This window comes from Tyto alba, unplaced genomic scaffold (genome assembly GCF_018691265.1).
Source record: "Tyto alba isolate M040663 unplaced genomic scaffold, T.alba_DEE_v4.0 Super-Scaffold_40, whole genome shotgun sequence".
Taxonomy (NCBI): Eukaryota; Metazoa; Chordata; class Aves; order Strigiformes; family Tytonidae; genus Tyto; species Tyto alba.
In genome coordinates this window covers 42,169,227-42,182,440 of record NW_024881316.1, presented here as the reverse complement: position 1 = coordinate 42,182,440, position 13,214 = coordinate 42,169,227, and the positions used below count along the sequence as shown (strand labels likewise).

Below are 13,214 nucleotides of genomic sequence, written 5' to 3'. Positions count from 1 at the left end.
ATGTAAAATGTATAGGACTCAGATCCTCAGCTGCTGCCGCCTGGAAAAGTGCTGCTTGGTTCAGAGGAGCTGGGGCTGTATGCATCATTTGAAAATCAGTCTCCACAGTAGAGACACTGATAGCAACTGCCACATGAGCATTGCAGAGGGGCTTCCTTTCCAGACCTCTGTTTTTGATGACTCTTTCCCATGGCGTTCTCCAAATGTGGTTGGGATTCCAGTCACTTACCTTTAGATGTCCAAAGCCTATAAGTTAAATTTAAATTGGTTGCCTAGCTTACTTGTGAAGTTACTGAAGAGAAGCAGGGACTTTCAGAGGGTGGAGAACAAGTAGACATTTGACAGAAGTGAAATGAACTGTGTTCTGGCATTGCCAATCGCTCTCCTTTGGCTATTGAGGAACCCAGACAAATTGTTTGAACAGGATCTCCTTTAGGCAACTTAGTTGAGGTGAATCCCATTCTCTGTATGATCTTAATTTATCTTCTATCATTTACAGATAAAATATTTACACATAAAAAGCATTTTCATGTAAAGAGGAGTCAATTAGGATTTCTCATAGAATAAAGCTCTTTAGGCTAGTAGTTTTTCCCTATACACTCAAGATCTTTTTCCACTATTCCCCGCAGACTATTTGGTCCAGCAATGTATTGGTTTTATCTGGGATAGAGATGCATTTCTTCATAGTAGATTTTAAGGTGCTGTGTTTTGGATTTGTGATGAAAACAGTGTTGGTAAAGTGGGGATATTTTAGTAATTTCTGAGCAGTTCTTACACAGCATCAAGGCATTCTCTGCTTCTCACACCACCCTACCATCAAGGAGGCTGGGGGTGCACAGGAAGCTGGGAGGGAACACACCTGTGACAGTTGACCCCAACTGACCAAAGGGATATTCCATGCCATATGACATTGTGCTCATCAATAAAACTGGTGTGCATGTGTATGTGTGTGTGTGAAGGCTGGCTGGGGCTGCTGTTGTTTGGTGACTGGCTGGACATGTGTTGATTGGTGGTGAGCAATAGGGGTTTTTGCATTGTTTGTTTTTATTGGTTTTGTCTCTTTTGTTCTTTGTTTGTTTTTAATTATGAAACTGTTTTTATCTCAACCCATGGCATTTCTCACTTTTACCCTTCTGATTCTGTCCCCGATCCCACTGTGGTGGAGTGAGCTTGCAGATGTGTGAGGCTTAACTGCCTACCGGAGTTAATCCACAACAAGCAACAAACTCATCTCCTTCTTCCTTGTATTTCTCTGATGTATCAAGAGACTTCAGAGTGGGATTCTTACTAAACCATTTCAAAACCAATCATCTGACAGCATGAGAAACCATTAGCCCTTATGCACACATTCATATAAACCTCCACACAAGTATTCTAAATTTCACTAAGTAATTTGCACTGTAATGAGTTGGATGTTGTATGGTTGTCCAGGCGTCATAGTGGTACATACCAACTGGTCTCCACTGGTGGAGATGTGGACCTCTGTGGAAGTAACACTAGAGAGGGAATCCCAAGAGAATTTTAAGACTGCTTTCCATTAGCTACTGGCACATTCTTCGGAGTGACTTTGAGGAAAGTGAATTCTTGACTGAGAGGTACAGAAAGGGAACATTGTTTAATCTTCAAACAAAGACATTGTAGTGCCTCTTCTTTACATCCTTGAAATGCAGAGAAGGCACCAAACTCTCTGCATCCACATTGTGCTCCTGTAAAAGGGGACATAGAAAATGCCCTAGATCATCTGCAGGGGAAATCTAAAAACAAATGAAACTGACAACTTTGTTCACTTAATATGCAAGGTAATTCAGCGGGTGTTGAATTCATTTGAATAGATACGATGCAGTGTAGACACCTGCTGCAACTGTACCTTGCATCCTTGTTACATGAGTGATTTCTCCCAGTGAGAGCCAAGAACATGCTTCAAAAGCCTTTGCTTTGAAGTAGCAGTGATATGAGGCTCCAATATGCAAGTATTGCTTGTTGAGGAAATATCTTAACATATTTAAACTGCTTTGATGAGTAAAGGAAAAGCTTAGAGTGTTGTCATTGTCATCTGCAGGGCTGACATTTCCATTTGAGGGAATGGGTTTCCATTCCTTGTCATGGGATGCACGTGCAGAATTCAGGATTAACTTGGTTTACTTTTGACTTCTATGTATCAGACCAGGTTATCAATCTCGTTTCTTTTTCTTCTTGCTTTTTGTCTCTGTTTACAATTAGGTCGCACTGGAGAGGGCAGATAACTTAGAGATGCCATTTGTATTGTTTCTCCGTCATTCATTCTTTTTGAGGTGGAGTTATAACATTTTTGTTTTATAGACGTTCAGAGGAGAGAACCTGGCTGCCTGAGAATATCCATCATCTATTAGATTATACAATGCAGTTGGTCAGTCGAGAAGAGTATTATGTGGCACATACCTCCTCTTCATGAATCTTCAAGAAAGGAAAAGTGAGCTGCAAAGCAGAATGTGCCACATATAAAGGGTTCACTTTTCTTGGAAATTATACTGCAAAAATCAGTTCAAGTTTTAGAGTTGAAGTTAAAGAATCTGAAAAATTTGGTCATTAGTGTAAACCTTCTCTCAAAAAGGAAAATTTCACCTACGTTGTAGCAGCTATCAAGTTTTGCTGCCAGAACAAAGTCTACTTATATTTAGATACTTGAAGAAATTTTTTCATAATAATTTTGTATGAAGTTTTTCAAGAAAACAGTACTTGCTGTGTGTCCAGAACTCTGATATCTGAATAAATGAAAAAAAAAAAAAAAAAATTCCATCTCTCATCTACAACTATACAAGAAGGCTGGAAAATTAGCTACCCAGTTTGCCTACCTTTGGGTATTTAAATTACAAATCTGACATTTAAATTTTGAAATTTTATTCCCATTCACAGACAAGTTCAAATGTGCACACAGTAAACCACAGAAACCTCTTTTGTTCTTATATGTAATTCTTCAGCAGCACGAGAATATTGGGGTGGTGTAGATGCATTTTATTCCTGTTGCTGCTGGTAAATTCACTTAGCATTAGATAAAATATGTTTCTTACTAGTATTTATGGAAGAGACTGTGGCTTTATATCTATTTCAGACATACACTTCACGGAAATATTCCACAATTATCAAAGCATTACTAGCTATCATCTCTCCCACAGTTCACCTGGAAGATGTTTCAAAGAGTCATGAAGGAGGGGAGAAACACTTATCCATACAGTTTGTGGCTGTCAGGTTTATGTGAGAAAGATGTCTTTTTTAGTCCCTGTTACAAATAGGTAATAACAGGGAAATTTAAGGAGAGATTCAGTTTCAGTTCTTTATCCTTACACAGGCAACCTTTTTGCCAAAATAGGAGTGTCAGCTGACAGAGGATTGGGAGGATGAGAAACAAAATACTAAAGGGCAGTTGAGGATAATGAGAAAAACACATCACTTCAGCTGATTTCTGCTCTATCTTCCTTTCTTTCTCAGATTGGGATGAGATAATGAGAAACCCATCCTTTGAAAACAGGACCCTCTGCTGCATAAAAAAGAAGAAAAAGTGTCATGGGAGGAAATATGGCTAACAAAACCACTGAAAGATGTGATTTTCTTTGAGTCACTTGGATCTTGGCACTCTGAAATACATTTTTTTTTTCTTAAGGGATGGTGGCTTGTAGGATTACTGTGTTCAGCGAAGTATGACTGAGCCAACCAACAGGGCTGAAGAAAGACAAAATGTTTTTTTGTATTCATCCAACTTTGCACACCCAGCCTCATTGTAATTGAAGTGAGAGGCAGCATAGTCTGATGGATGAAGTGTGTGGCAGAGCTACTGGTGTCTAATTAGACCTGGGGGCAGACTGCATCTGGGCAACAGTTGTCCCTTTTTTTTTTTTTTTTTCCCTGTTCATGGGTTTTCCATTATTTTCATTATTTGAAATTTATAATATGGGTGATTCAAAGGTCTTGGTTGGAACTGGAATCCCACTGTGCCTAGAGCTAATTAGATGTGCATGCTTGTGTGCTTGTGTGTGTGTATGTAGGCACGTGCACATATGGAAGAACCCCTGAGTGAAGGACCCTGGGTCTACAAGACATAAGAATAACCAAATGGTGGGGAAGCAGGGAAATAACATGGGAATTAATCATCAGGCGCTGATTAACACACTTACTTAGTTGTATCATGTTTGGTTGTTTGTATTGATATATCTACAACCAGATGGTGATGTTTAAACATTTGTTTGGTATTTAAAAATGTTCCACAATGTTTTGCACAGGCAAATGTTGATACCACTTGTTCTGGGTGCATTCAGTAAACAGAGTCCGTAGTGACCCATTTAGACGTAGAAGACAAACTTTCAGTACCTAATCCCCCCAGCGAAAGGGACTTTGACCTGAATGCAGACCCCTGTTCCAGTTCCTGGTTTGCCCAGAACTTGCTCCACAGGGATCAGACTCCCACCTGGATCCCCTCTGCTGCTACCAACAGTTGACATTTTGAAGAGCTGTATTAGACTAGATGTCTGATATAGGTTGGAGCTTATCCTAAGTGACTTACAAAGGTTTCCACAGTGAGGCTACGGAATATCAAGGATTTAAGCACACTCAATTAAAAAACATTGAAGTCCCTAGCTAGTGCTCTAAGGACTAGAACTGGCTACTTTGTGCGTTCAGTAGATAAGGTCGTGTTACCTGTTACACAGACTAAATCAGACTACTTTTCTGCACTGGAGGGTGTTGTCCTGGCACTGTCTATACTTTGAGGGTCACTGCTAACTCCTGCTTGCCTCAGGGAAGAAGCAGTTGAGAAATGGGAAGGGATTTTTTTTTTTTGTGACCTGCCTTTGAGTGTTGCATTGGGCAAGTTAAAGGTTGATAAAGGTTGTTTGTACAGCCCTAGAGGGGATGTAATCTGCTGAGACATGTCTTTATTACAAATATGCATTGCCCCTTGTACAGACAAGGAAGCAAGATAGGTCATAGAAGATGGGCCTAGCCAGTTCTACAGGGCTGAAGTGCCAGCAAGAGTGTCTGCAAGCTTGAAACTGGAGGCTTAAACACGGGGGCAAAAAGATGACTCAGTATATTAAATGTTGCATTGAAATATACAGAATTATAAAAGGGCAAAATGTGCTGCAGAAACAAATGCACAGCATCATGTGTGTGAAGAGAAGTACTTCAGAAAAAATAACATGTTACTGAGATGTTATTGCCGAATAACAACATCCTTCCACCCACTTTAGAGCGTCAAACCTGATTTCTGTTTCCCAGGACAGAAGACCACTGGGTCAGCCTGGGATGTCCCAGAGAATTGTTTTGCTCCATCATATTAAACCATCTCATTGCTATTCTTCACCGAATTATCACATGGAGAGTTGAATCTGAGTTCATTTGTTTTAGAATAAGGACACTTTCAACTTTCAAGATTTATAGGGCTTTCTCCAAATTTATTACAACTTTTTTTCTGCAATGTTAGTGTGCTGACACTGGATCACACGGACACAGTAAACTTTCACCTGCCTGAACAGTTGCAAAGCTGAATAACCAGTTTCATTCTGCTTTTCAGCTCTCTTTAGTGCATGTGGATAACACTAGTCGCTCCCCTCTGCACATACTTCAAGTAATTTTCAAATACTGTTGCACTCCACATTGGCCACAGTACGGCATATGGCATGCGTCATCATCACTTAATAATATTGAGATCATGCTCAAACTGTGGTCAGAAATCAGGCTACTTAAAACACTGCTTCTGCAGTGAACTTTTGCTGGGACTTCCCGCTAGTGTTATATTACTGTTTTTTTTTTAATACATGATGGCTACATAAGTCCCTGGTGGCACCATGTCCTCATGAAAGGTGAAAGCTTGGAGATTACGATTATGACAATGAGTAGGAGCTACCATGTGGGGCAGTGCCATGTTGTGGCAGATGCTGCGCACACAGAATACTGTGGTTGCTACTCTGAAACAGGAATAAAAAAGATGAATAAAATAATTCTTCTGTCTCAAATGGGCTGAAAACATGTTAGGAACAAATGCCAGAAAGAGGATCTGTGTTAATGTTTGGAGATTGCATACATGTCTGAAGGGTGGTTTAAGCAGTTCTATTTTTGCTTTGAAAGGGAGCAGGAACACTCTTTCAGCCCATTCTCAGCTGACAGGATCACAACTGTTAAAGGTGGGCAATGAATACTAAGGCTTAGTAGCTTATTGAATGCACCAATTATGTCACTGTTTGAATATGGCAGAAAGCTGAACTGAAGTCATTTAGATGCCTTTGAAAAATTGTTTTTGTGGCTTCAGGTTTTAGGGCAGCTTTCCTGGGGTGATTTAGCCTTCAGAGAGAAGAGATATTTCAGATAGATACTGATTTATAGCTTACATAAGCTGTTATCTCCTCACTTTATGATACAGAGTTGGGTACAAATTAAGAGGTTTGTTAGTAGTCAGCTATCACCTGTGTATTACAGTAGCATTAGTTCCCAACTAACAATCTTTGCACCTAAGTAAGTTCTACAGAATTTACAAGAACAGTTCTGTCAGCTGAAGATGCAGGTAGGAGTTTGGCTTATATTTGCGTGTGCTGTATACTACTTAGCTTCCCTTCCAAAAAGTTCAGGCATGAAAATTGTGTTGAGATTACAGAAACAACAGGTTATTTCAGGTGGGCAGAAAACAGAGCTGCTCTACTCCCTTTGGGGAATATCAGAGCTAGTGGGCCAGCAGTAGGTGTGAACAGGAACAAACATATCCAACATTTCACTAAATGAGAGACATTCAACCCTTGTTTAATAGAACACAGTGATTTTTCTACCTACCAGCTGATGGCTTTGAAGCCATTTACTTTTCTTTGAAAATAATAATTCTGGTGGTAATAAAGTCAGTGGATTTTTATCATAGTTATATCATATGAGTATCACTTTTCTAATCTTAGTTCTTGGGCAATATCTTTCATGTGGCTGGATTTCATGATATGATAAACAGCCTTTCTAATGCTCCTTGTCTTGCAGTTATATTTGTAGTGACTGAGGTATTGGAAAGAAAGAATCTTACATACTTTTTTTTTGTAAGCAGTCATCCAAAATGCAGTGAAGAATGTCTGTCCAATGAATTAATTTCTCTTACATTCGTGTTAGGTACAAGCTGTTGATTCTACTCCTCAGCTATAAAAGTAAGATACTTGAATGGCTCTGTGAAGTCTATTTTTAATCATATGAACACAAAGCACTTGATTTAGCTCTTGCTGACATTGGTTTAAATTAGAAGGATCTCTGTTAAAGTCATTAAAGCCTATGACGATTCGGGTTAAAACCTAAAATATAATGAAACTAGGCTAAAGTCAAAATAGAACAGACTTACGTAATTGCAGACATAATTGTTCCACCGACTTTCCTAAGTCATGAAATATACTACTGTCTGAAGTTTATCTATAGAAAGGTATCAACACCATATATTATCTGCAACACATTTATTTTTAGAGGGCCATACCCTTTTTCATTTCTTTGACATAGTGGAAAATCTTGAAGTCTGGATCAATTTGTCTTAAAATCAGGGCACTGAGCCCAGTTCTAAACTCTTTTCTCTTTTATTAGGCAAAATAATCATCCTTCTTCTCTAAGTACAAATTTACTTATCTGGTTTTACATCCATTCATCCATCTATGTACTAATAAAATCCTCATCAGTGCAGAATTTCAGGGCTCCATTGAACACTTCTACTAGTCTTTAAAAGACAGGAACTTGAGTAACTCCATTTACTGTAATTTCACTGCTGTAACTGAACTACCTTCAGCTCCATGTTTTCTGCAGAAATCTGATCACATCTGGATAAGGGTAATTTAACAGGCATTTTCTCCCCCCTTTGCCATCCCTACTTACCTGATACTGTTAAACATTCAGCTTTATTCTTTCTCAGTACTTTGTGACTTTGTGGCTGTAATGGCAAATCACATTATATTTCACCTTCTCCTTTGGTGTAGCTTTCTGAAAGTTTGCATTTTTCGGAGCCCCTTGTTTTGATCTCTCATAATGCCATGTGAATGAGGGGGAAAATGATAATCCAACAGACTTTAAACTGTCCCACTGGTGAATTTCTGCCCATCTGCTTTGAAATACACAATAGTGATGAATGCTACTTTGCCTAGAACTGCTGTACATTTTTTACTAATGTATTTTTATCTATAGTGAGATAACAATGATATAGAGATGGAGCAATAGATGTAGAAATAACAATTTTTTTTTTTCTTATGTAAAGCCACAGAAAGGAAACACAGTGCTTTCTCACCATATAAAAGATGGATTTTTGCATTCTTTGTAAGAAGTTGCAGACTCTGACCAGTATTTTCAGAGCTGCATGGATGTGTAATGGTGCAGCCAAGGACTGGTGAGTGGGCTTTTTAGAAATATTCCCTTGTCTTTTTGAATATACCAGTGGATTTTTATCTGTATTTTTAATAGACTATCTCCCTCTTCAAATAAAGCCCCAGGCACCTAATGCAGCACTCACTGAAGAAACCTGTGCAAAGATTGACCAAATGGGATTTAATTGACTGAACACAGATGTGTTTTCACATGATCAAGGATATCTTACCTGGCCTCTAGCTCTTTCTCTGTCAGGTTGTCTTGTTGGTCCCAAAAGGTTCTGCATTTGGTCCTGTGGCAGAATCCTTCAGACACACTAGGACATCTGTGATTAGGCACCTGAATTACTTACAGAGCTTGCTCTGAATTGTGGGAATTTCTCAAAGCCAGGATCAGATTCTAGGGAGTTTGAGGAATTTTTAACATCGACTTTCTTGGAGGAAGAGATCTACATTTAGGATGAAAAACACAGTTTTCAATGCTTCAGAATGACAATGCAGGTTAAGTGTGTGGGTATCTTTGTGGTCACAGTGGCTACATATGTACTGTGGGTAAAAATTTTATGCAAGATGTTGCTGATGTTTTGATTATAAATATGAGATAATATAAAGGAGAGCTAAATTCTCCTCTTTTTGGACAGAAAAAAAATAGCAGGCTACATGTGTGTAGATCTGAGGGTAGAAGTTGGCTCTGATGTGCTATCCTCTGCTGCTGAGTAGAAAGTGAAAACAGACATATGACTCATATTTTCAAGGCAGAGACTCATGTACTACTAACCAGATCTCCGCTCTAACATCAGAGTACAGAACAGACTCTTAAACAGAAGGGAAATCCCAACTCTGGCATGAATGGCCTCTGCAATTTAGGCCCTTTATTTCAATACTTTTCCCTGCATGTTACTCTATATACAGGGCATAAAGGTCTTTTTGAAAGCTGTCTACACTTTAAGGAGCCATTTAGGGTTTGGTCCCAGGGGCTTGGAGGATTTTCTAGCCTCAGATTTCTCATAACTTTTCTGTCTGTTTTACGAGAGAAGGTAAACCAGCATTAAGACACTGCCATGGTGGGACAAAGCAAATTTCACCACTGGGCACCTGCCCCTTCCCTTGGACAGTCCAGTTTTGGAGGTTGTGAGGGTGAAGCATGCAGTGCTATCCAGTGCTGTCAGGGTGGTTTGCTTCATGTGCACAGTGACACCTTTCTTGGGTGCTAATGATGTTCAAGAGCTATGATTAAGTCCTTAAAGTGCAACCCTTCCAGGAAAACAACTCTTTAGAAATATCATAGAGCTCAAAGTTTATCCTGCCTGTCTTCTTTCTGCTAGGTACCAGTTCTGCATATTTTACTCAAGTTTTCAGAACAAAGTTGATTTCTTTTTTTCTTGAGCATCATCAAAAGCCATAACAGCTCCGGAGGACACATTATATAATAATACAAGGCACTCAGCACTGCCTTAAATGTTATGCAGTCATTTATACCTGTGTGAAAAGTAGCTGCAAACTGGCTGTAAAACTCTCCTCTGGCCTATGCATATCCGTAGGGAATGTTGCCTTGGGAGCTTTTTATACACAGTTTTCACAGAATGGAGAAAAAGTACAAGGCCATTGAGTGTCTGACTTCTCTTCCTCCACAGTGTTAATTTTGAATTTAATCATGTAACTCTGCTGTCTTGAAAGCATGAGGATTCTGTAAAAATATGTATTGATGATGCACAAGTACTAATAGATTAATTCACATTCTTTTTACTGTGCTGGCTGTGCAAATCTAAGAGAAGTGAAAAGCAGCAACTTATTTTTGCTGACAAGTAAATACATAATCCCTGAATGCAGAAGGAAAGGTATCCATTGAGGAAGAAAGCAACATGTTTGCAGACTCCATTTTTACTCTTCAATTTGTTCTTCCTAACAGGTCACACACAATTATCAGGAGATTTGTTAAACCTGTCACTGCATACAAATCTGCTGCCATCCTCCTTGTTTTTTTTTTTTTTTTTTTTTTTGTTTGTTTGTTTGTTTGTTTTTGTTTTGTTGTTGTTGTTGTTGTTTTTTTTTTTTTTTTTTTTGGCTTAAAGTATGCCAAAAGCAAAAATAAAGGGAAGTTAAACTGTGGGAGAAGAGATCCTTAAGACTCCATCCTTTTACTTTCCTAAATAACTTTCTAGCTCATTTTTAGTAGCATGACTCTACTATTGTTTAAAATAGACTGTAATATATAGCTCTTACCGTACAGAAGAAAATGCAGATCACTCCTCATTTCTTCTGTTAATTCTTGCAGCTGCTGGAATTTGGAGTCTGTATATACGGAAAAAGATCTATATTCATCTGTGTACATTCCATTATATTTTTCAGCATCAGTAGCCTAATACAGATAGGAAATCATTTACATGTACACTCCTTTCTTCCAAGCACCTTAAAACAACTGTTTAAACATAAACTAAACTTCACAACTTCCTGGTGAGTGAGGGAAGGTCGATATCCTGATTTCACATGTGGGATAACTGAGGAACATAGAAGATGTAAAGCTTGCCAAGTTCACAAATAAAGTCTTGTGGAAACAGGGATGGAATGCAGATGATTGGGCTCCCTGTCCTCTTTGTTAGACATAAAACATCACTTCTGCCTGGAGGCATGACTGTTAATAGATACTCTGAGGTTGAAATCGAAGTGAATATGAATCATAGTTATATTGTGAAGAAGGTGGATATGGTTAAACTATTGGCCAACATTTGTGTCATTTCTCAATAGAAAAAAAAAAAAAAAAACAAACAAACCAAAAATCTCAACAATGCATTAAGGACTTGTGGCTTCTCTGTATAGTTATGTGACGTGACTTTTGTGGTCATTGTCTTTAGGGTGTTTCTAAGCGGTTTTGACAGCACAGGTTGTGCTCCCTTCTGATCTGTGTTGACATGACAAATATGGGGAGGGTTTCCTGTTGGTGTAAGTCAGAATAGCTCCAGTCAGAACAGCTTGAATAGAAGGATGTCAATGTGCATGATATTTGTAGGATATTTTTGGCATATTTTCTCATCCCACATTTTGTTTCCAGATGACAACAATGGATGTTAGATTTCTAAATATTGTTTTAGAAAGCAGTTTCATTGCTGTATTTTCTTTACGACTATTTTTAAAGAAAGTTGGCAGCCTTATTGAAAATTCATTAAAAAAGGAGAAAAGAAAAAGGGAATGTGTTCTTTTAACAAGTTAGAGGGCTAAGAGTCTCCAGAATAATACACAACTTATTGGTTTCTCTGATATAATTCATTGGACCACCTGCTGCCCAAGGACATCTGCTAAGCTGTAGAGTTGAACTAACTTTGATCATGCAAAAGAGAGATTGGACTGTGTACTTTCCTCCAGTGACTGGAAAGTGGTTACCAAGTAGGGGGGAATTGGCATATGTGATCTGTTTCTACTGCGCTGCTTGACTAGGTACTGATAATTCAGCAATCTGACAGGCTGTGGCTTGGGAGAACAGCACAGTCATCTTAGATTATCTCTTTTAGCCTAAAATGCAACAAGAGGAAATATAAAAAGTTGTGACTGAAGTGAAAATAAAATAAAATAAATAAAATCATAAGTGATATCACTCTCCTAAAATGAAAGTCTCTCATCTTTTTATAGTATTTAATTTGTGAAGCATGAGATGAGAAATCTGGAACTGCCAAGTTAGTTCAGGAAAGAAGTGGAAAAATTAATAGAAAATTTCAGAAACTTTTTTCTTGTAGTATAAAAAGACAACATTGTCATATTCCTGTAGTATAAAACAGCAACAACCAAAGTGGCATTTTATGTGATGTGCAGCCATTGGTGGGACTGGAACTGGAATCTGAATGATTTTGATTCATTGGTCTCCAGGTACTAGGGAACCATATAGGAACGCAGTGGAGGACAGTGCAAAAGCTAAGGCAGTATTATCCTAGCTGACAAATCACACTTTGAAAAGACAAACTGTTCTTTACAGCACAAGGGTCATTCGTTTGGACTGAGTGATCGTTGCAGAGGCAGGAGACAGCTGATGGAAATGGGAAATAATCAGCCAATTCCTTTAACAACTGGCTTCTGTGTGTTTAGTTTGGCATGCATATATATACGTGTAAGCATACACTGCAGTATTTTAAAATGTATGTATGTCTCTGTGTCTGTGCTTATTACTGTCATCTTGTGAAATCACTCCTTTCATGAAATAATTAAAGGTTTCAGGTATTTTTGCCAACTGACTGGAATTACAGGTGTTCTGGATGATATGCCTATTTCACTTGGTTTTATAAACTGACAGAAGGTGAATCCTGGCATTATCCATGTGCTTTCACACTGTGGTTATGTGGGAAATAATGTCTCTAGCCACTTCTTACTATTCAGGGAATTAATAAACAATGACAGTGATACAAAGCAAAGGACCAGTCATGCATTTTTCAGTCCTTTGGAAATTCCCCAGCCATGGGACAACATGTCCTTTTGGTGATTCTCCTTCTGGGAACTTTCTTACACTCAAAATTTGTCTGAGTAGGTTGTCTTCTTTTAATATCTGTATTCTTTGTAGGTTATTTCTTTCAGTTTGTTCATTGGAGTGTGAAGGAGAAAATGTTGTTCTTCGGGTGGGAGTCCCTTCTGTTTGGCTCCCACACAACACCAAAATCATGCTTTTATTCAGAGGTGCTTCAGGAGATTAGTAGGTTCATTTTCAGTTTCAGACCATCAGGACACATTAGGATTCAAAAATTCCAGGAAGGGCTGTCACATGAATGACCCAAGACTCCTGCTGCTCTGATATTGGCTGTAGTGGAGCAGGGTGCTAGAAATTGCTCCAAAGTTAGAAATTCAGGAGAGGGTAAGATTGACCTGGAGAAAACCAACTCACTCTATCCCTTCCAGGCATGT

At 38.6% G+C, this 13,214-nt stretch overlaps 1 long non-coding RNA gene across 1 annotated transcript; it reads left to right on the top strand.

Annotated features, from left to right (window-relative positions):
• Positions 1 to 848: 848 nt before the first annotated feature.
• Positions 849 to 12,024, top strand: LOC116964685. Its single transcript, XR_004408884.1, has 3 exons — positions 849 to 931; positions 9,366 to 9,370; positions 12,012 to 12,024. It is a non-coding gene; the product is annotated as an uncharacterized LOC116964685 (long non-coding RNA).
• Positions 12,025 to 13,214: the final 1,190 nt, after the last annotated feature.